Genomic DNA, 6340 nt, shown 5'->3' with positions numbered 1-6340 from the left:
ATTCCATACCTCGGCTGGGATTGAACCCACGCCCTCCTGTTTACCAGTCGAGCGCCTTGACCACTACACCACCGATCCTGTCTTCCTTCTCTCTTCGATTTCGGGACGATAAGACCATAGCAGTTACAGTTCCCTCTGTCAAACCTCTTTTAAAAAAAAGTAAACCCACTCTCTGTTTGTTCTACTTACTGTGTTTCTGTCCACTTCACAATATTACTGTACTTTTTCACCTCACGTCTGTTTGGTTTCTATGTTGCAACAGCACTTGCCACAATATTTCCGTCACTTGAGCTGAAGTGTGAGACTTTTTTATAACCCTTACTTACGCTATTACTTATTACTATCTATTTCTTGTATTAAAAAAAGATCATCCCTAAAGGGGATTTAAAAAAGCCATCATGATTTCAAAAAAAAGGCTCACTCTCCGTCACTTGAGCTGAAGTGTGAGACTTTTTTATAACCCTTACTTACGCTATTACTTATTACTATCTATTTCTTGTATTAAAAAAAGATTATCCCTAAAGGGGATTTAAAAAAGCCATCATGATTTCAAAAAAAAGGCTCACTCTTAAAGTTTATAGTTACCTATTTAGAAAAAGTCTCACTTCAGCTCGTTTTCACGTCACTTACTGTATTTCTGTGTTCACCTAATGGTGAGATTTTGTTCCGTCACTTGAGCTGAAGTGTGAGACTTTTTTATAACCCTTACTTACGCTATTACTTATTACTATCTATTTCTTGTATTAAAAAAAAGCTCATCCCTAAAGGGGATTTAAAAAAGCCATCATGATTTAAAAAAAGGCTCACTCTTAAAGTTTATAGTTGCCTATTTAGAGGAAGTCTCACTTCAGCTCGTTTTCACATCACTTACTGTATTTCTGTGTTCACCTAATAGTGAGATTTTGCATTTCCCAATAAAATAAAAGTAAAAAAAAGAAAGAGTAATTTTACTGGAGTGAAGCATTATTAACCTTAAAACCTCAAGGCCCATATGTACAGTAATTTTATTACTTACTCTGTGTGTGAATGTGTATGTTACTCTCTGAGCCTAGTCAAGACGGAATCAAAACACTAATGGTGGATTTTACCAACCTTACTTTTAGCCCCTTACAGCCTGTTGACTTATCAGCCATTTTAAGCCTAAACAAATCAAATGGAACTTATCAGGCCTTTTAAGGACTGAAAAAATATTGGTAAAATCCACCCTGAGAAGCTAAGGCTCGTTTACACTAGACCGACACTCCAACACGATTCCAACACGATTTTTCAACCAATCGGAGTAGGTAGTGTATTTTCCAAGATGCCCAAAAGATTTGATTCTGATTGGTTGAAAATTTGTCGGAATGTCGGCCTGGTGTAAATCAGCATTTAAGTCGGGGACGGGAATTTGACTTTGTCCATACATAAATCCCATGATAAAGTACAGTTACCGTCCCTGGCAAAATTGTTTTGTATATTTACATGTCCATGTTTAGTACCTATAGCCACATTGAAACATTATTAAATTAATTCATGAAACAGTAATTTTCAATGTTGGTACTTTTCGATAGTTTGTTTTTAAGGCGTTTTTTTATTTAGATGAATTTTACTGAATAAAATAATATTAATTCAAAACGCACAATCCGCGGTCTGGCATTTCTTATGGTCCTCTGTTGGCAGTCTAAATAAGGTATGTATTTCTAATACATACTTTATTTAAGACTGCCAACAGAGGACCAAGGAGTCACTTTGTATCAAGAAAGTCTCGTTTATTGGATATGCATTGCTTTTTTCTTTTTTTCTCCGGTTAAAAATTAGATTCCCGAAGAATATTCGAATCACCACCAGTATCTATTAGAACAGAATATACCTTGTTTATTCTGCTCGAATAAGACTAAAAAGTCCCTTTACCCCAGCAGTCTAAACAAGGTCTTATTATTTTTTGGTCTTATGACTTTGGTGCAGAATAAATTCAGCAGTTATAAATAAAGAATCTTGCTGAAAGGAGTAGAATAGAATATATTCTGTACTGCCCAATTAAAATTGCCATTTAAATAAATTATTTTTAAAATAAAATTTAGTAATTTAGGTTTTAATTTTATTTTAGTACCTACTTAGTTACTTGCATATTTTGTGAAGTGAAAAAATGTAGCCTGATTTTTAGACAAACTAACTTTTTTGAAGTTTGTGGAAAAATATGTCAGTAAAAATCAAATCTACTTAATACGTACTACATGAGTAGTATTGTATGAATAATTTGATATTAGGTAGCATTCACATAAGTCAGGGAAAAAATATATAAATGAAATTTGTACATAAATACCCTTACATTGAAATTAAAGGTGTGTACACACTTCAATATTGTTTCGTGTGTATGCAGTATGCACCTTTCCAAGACTTAACCCTCTTTTTGTACTCGTGTAAATATTAAATTAAGTTCTCTTCCAAAACTTTTTTTCATATTAGAATGACAACTTTATTGTCTATTCTATGCTAGACGACCTACTTAGTTACTTGCATATTTTGTGAAGTGAAAAAATGTAGCCTGATTTTTAGACAAACTAACTTTTTTGAAGTTTGTGGAAAAAAATGTCAGGAAAAATCAAATCTACTTAATTCGTACTACATGAGTAGTATTGTATGAATAATTTGATATTAGGTAGCATTCACATAAGTCAGGGAAAAAATATATAAATGAAATTTGTACATAAATACCCTTACATTGAAATGAAAGGTACGTGCACACTTCAATATTGTTTCGTCTGTAAGTGTATGCACCTTTCCAAGACTTAACCCTCTTTTTGTATTCGTGTAAATATTAAATTAAGTTCTCTTCCAAAACTTTTTTCATATTAGAATGACAACTTTATTGTCTATTCTATGCTAGACGTTCTTTGAAATTCGAAAAATTAGGCTCAAAGTTGGTTAGTCCAGACTTCTTTGGGTAACTTTACGTTCGGCAATCAAAAGGTAACAAAAGTACCTAATGACCGCCACTCAAGCTCAGACAGTGTCAGACCTAGATCTGTCAGACCATCTGAGCGTGGGTGGCGGGCAAAAGTTCGATTTTCCAGGCAAGATTCGCATTAGGGGAATTGATAATAATATCCAATTGGTTTAAATTGTGACCAAGATATTCTTTTGGATGCAAGGTGCCTTCGAAATTCACCCTAAGTAGAGTGAATTAGAGAAGAGAAAAAAATATGCCCACAAATTGAATTTTTGAATGTCTAATCTTCTTTATGTTCAAAAATAAATAAAAATGGTTTATGTTGAAAGAAAAAAAATCGTCAAATTAATCTATTAGAGTAAAATGTCTAAAATTAAGTGCCATTATTTTTTACTCCCCAATATAAATATAACTGTGTCTGTATTATAATCTTGTTATACTCTTATTTTGTACTAATATTATGTTTTGTTTTTGTCAGGGGGTTACGTCACAGTTTTTTTGCTTCAGATGGAAAAGTCATATCGTATTTTCCTTTCGCAATTTTCATGTTGGTAATGGTGGGGAATGGGGAAATGGAACATTGCCTGGCATTGTACCATTTCCCTATTCCCCACCATTCTGAAAATTGCGAAAGAAAAGAACTCTTTAAATTTTGACCAAGAAACCTTTAAATTTTGACCAAGATATCCTTTTGGATGCAAGGTGCCTTCGAAATTCACCCTAAGTAGAGATCGTCAAATTAATCTATTAGAGTAAAATGTCTAAAATTAAGTGCCATTATTTTTTACTCCCCAATATAAATATAACTGTGTCTGTATTATAATCTTGTTATACTCTTATTTTGTACTAATATTATGTTTTGTTTTTGTCAGGGGGTTACGTCACAGTTTTTTTGCTTCAGATGGAAAAGTCATATCGTATTTTCCTTTCGCAATTTTCATGTTGATAATGGTGGGGAATGGGGAAATTGAACATTGTCTGGCATTGTACCATTTCCCTATTCCCTACCTTTCTGAAAACTGCGAAAGAAAAGAACTCCTTAAATTTTGACCAAGATATCCTTTTGGATGCAAGGTGCCTTCGAAATTCACCCTAAGTAGAGATCGTCAAATTAATCTATTAGAGTAAAATGTCTAAAATTAAGTGCCATTATTTTTTACTCCCCAATATAAATATAACTGTGTCTGTATTATAATCTTGTTATACTCTTATTTTGTACTAATATTATGTTTTGTTTTTGTCAGGGGGTTACGTCACAGTTTTTTTTTTTTTTTTTTTTCATTAGATGGAAAAGTCATATCGTATTTTCCTTTCGCAATTTTCATGTTGATAATGGTGGGGAATGGGGAAATTGAACATTGTCTGGCATTGTACCATTTCCCTATTCCCTACCTTTCTGAAAACTGCGAAAGAAAAGAACTCCTTAAATTTTGACCAAGATATCCTTTTGGATGCAAGGTGCCTTCGAAATTCACCCTAAGTAGAGATCGTCAAATTAATCTATTAGAGTAAAATGTCTAAAATTAACCGTCGTATGTATGAAAGCTAAAGCTAAACTTTAGTCTAACTTGAGACGAAAAATGTTGCCCATTTCATGTCATTTCTTGAAATAACTGGCTAGATTTCATAAAATTTGGCAAGATTTTCATTTCAAGTTAAACTAAATTTCATCTTTAGACTTCATACATACGACGGTAAGTGTTTCAAGTTTCAAGATCGCCTTGTGGTCACTCAAACTTAATCTTTGACAGCTAAATTCCCCATAAGAGAACTCCTTAAATTTTGACCAAGATATCCTTTTGGATGCAAGGTGCCTTCGAAATTCACCCTAAGTAGAGATCGTCAAATTAATCTAAATGTCTAAAATTAAGTGTTAAGTAAAATGTCTAAAATTTAAGTGTTTCAAGTTTTATATCCTTTTGGATGCAAGGTGCCTTCGAAATTCACCCTAAGTAGAGATCGTCAAATTAATCTATTAGAGTAAAATGTCTAAAATTAAGTGTTTCAAGTTTCAAGATCGCCTTGTGGTCACTCAAACTTAATCTTTGACAGCTAAATTCCCCATAAAGGTGAGATATTCATTTCTGTGTCTGTGCGTAACCCTTCGAACTTGATTCGGCGTTGTGAATAAATAATATCGTAGTTAAAATAAAAGGAGTCCATAGATTACATATATTTTAAATTTTCGTATCCTTCTTTTGAATGTTACTAGGATTTTATTTTAGGTGTGTTTTCCTTTCGGGAAACTAACCACTAGAAAATTGACCATTGCTCCAATAGAAACTGAATGGAGCGGCAGTGGTTTATTTTCCAGTGGGCAGTGGTCAAATTTCCCGTAAGGAAAGTACGTTTTTTTTATATATACCACTAGAAAATTGACCATTGCTCCAATAGAAACTGAATGGAGCGGCAGTGGTTTATTTTCCAGTGGGCAGTGGTCAAATTTCCCGTGAGGAAAGTACGTTTTTTATTTTTATTAATAGCACTAAATTTTCATTTTCTGTGTTTTGTGCGAGTGCTTGTGGACTAGGCCCTAGTATTCAAATTGAGAATCAGAAGACTCTGAATTTAATACACTTTTCCATTGACCTTGGAGCAGTTGGAGCCCGTTCCATAAAGCAAAATAGCACTTCCTTTCCTTTAGCTTCGATTTTCAACTAGCATTCAACAAAATCATCTTGAGGCTTTTTTATACAATCATGCTTTCAAGATCAAAATTCATATGCAAATGGGTAAATATTTGTACATAATCTAAACAACTAATTTAAATTTAGATCAATTAAAATTATATTATTTTTATCGGACGCAATTTCTAGGACTTGAAGCTTGAAAAAAAAGAAGAAAAATGAGATTACCAACCTTTTATGGACGCAATATTAGGAATAACAGTATTTAACTTAAAGGAAACTAGATTATATTAAAGCCAAGTCTACAGCCTCATGTTTATTTTACGTTAATACATTTTTGGACATTTATTATCGATAGTAGACCAAAGTGTTTTTCAACATGAGACTATAAAACTGAAGGTTAGTCCGCATTTTGTTAATAAAATTATCAACGTGCAAAATTTTCAATCAACAACACACGGAAGGCCGCATTTGTGGATGTTTCACAGTTAAGGTATGGAGTGAAGGCCGCATTTGTGGATGTTTCACAGTTAAGGTATGGAGTTATGGCGGGGAATGGAGAAATGGAACCCATGAAAATCCCAAAAGAAAAGTACGACTTTTCATGGTTTTGGTAAGGAATGAAACCCATGAAACTTTCACAAGGAAAATACGGCCCAACGAAAGGATCAATTTCAAAGAGTTTTGATGTCCATTGGCAACAAAATAAATGGCAGTGACTGTTTTATAAATTGAGGCCCCAGAAAAATGATTTGTTTGCTGAGAATGACTGTAAATAAAATAT

General features: G+C 33.2%; 2 long non-coding RNA genes across 2 annotated transcripts; both read left to right on the top strand.

Moving 5' to 3' along the window:
- Window positions 1-3548: 3548 nt before the first annotated feature.
- Window positions 3549-4391, top strand: LOC113469885. Its single transcript, XR_003393163.1, has 2 exons — window positions 3549-3631; window positions 4004-4391. It is a non-coding gene; the product is annotated as an uncharacterized LOC113469885 (long non-coding RNA).
- Window positions 4392-4696: 305 nt separating this feature from the next.
- Window positions 4697-5111, top strand: LOC113469884. Its single transcript, XR_003393162.1, has 2 exons — window positions 4697-4739; window positions 4860-5111. It is a non-coding gene; the product is annotated as an uncharacterized LOC113469884 (long non-coding RNA).
- Window positions 5112-6340: the final 1229 nt, after the last annotated feature.

The sequence above is a fragment of the Diaphorina citri genome, unplaced genomic scaffold, assembly GCF_000475195.1.
Source record: "Diaphorina citri unplaced genomic scaffold, Diaci psyllid genome assembly version 1.1 scaffold1271, whole genome shotgun sequence".
NCBI lineage: Eukaryota > Metazoa > Arthropoda > Insecta > Hemiptera > Psyllidae > Diaphorina > Diaphorina citri.
Note: the sequence above shows the minus strand (reverse complement) of the source record. Positions and strands in the feature narration are given on the sequence as shown.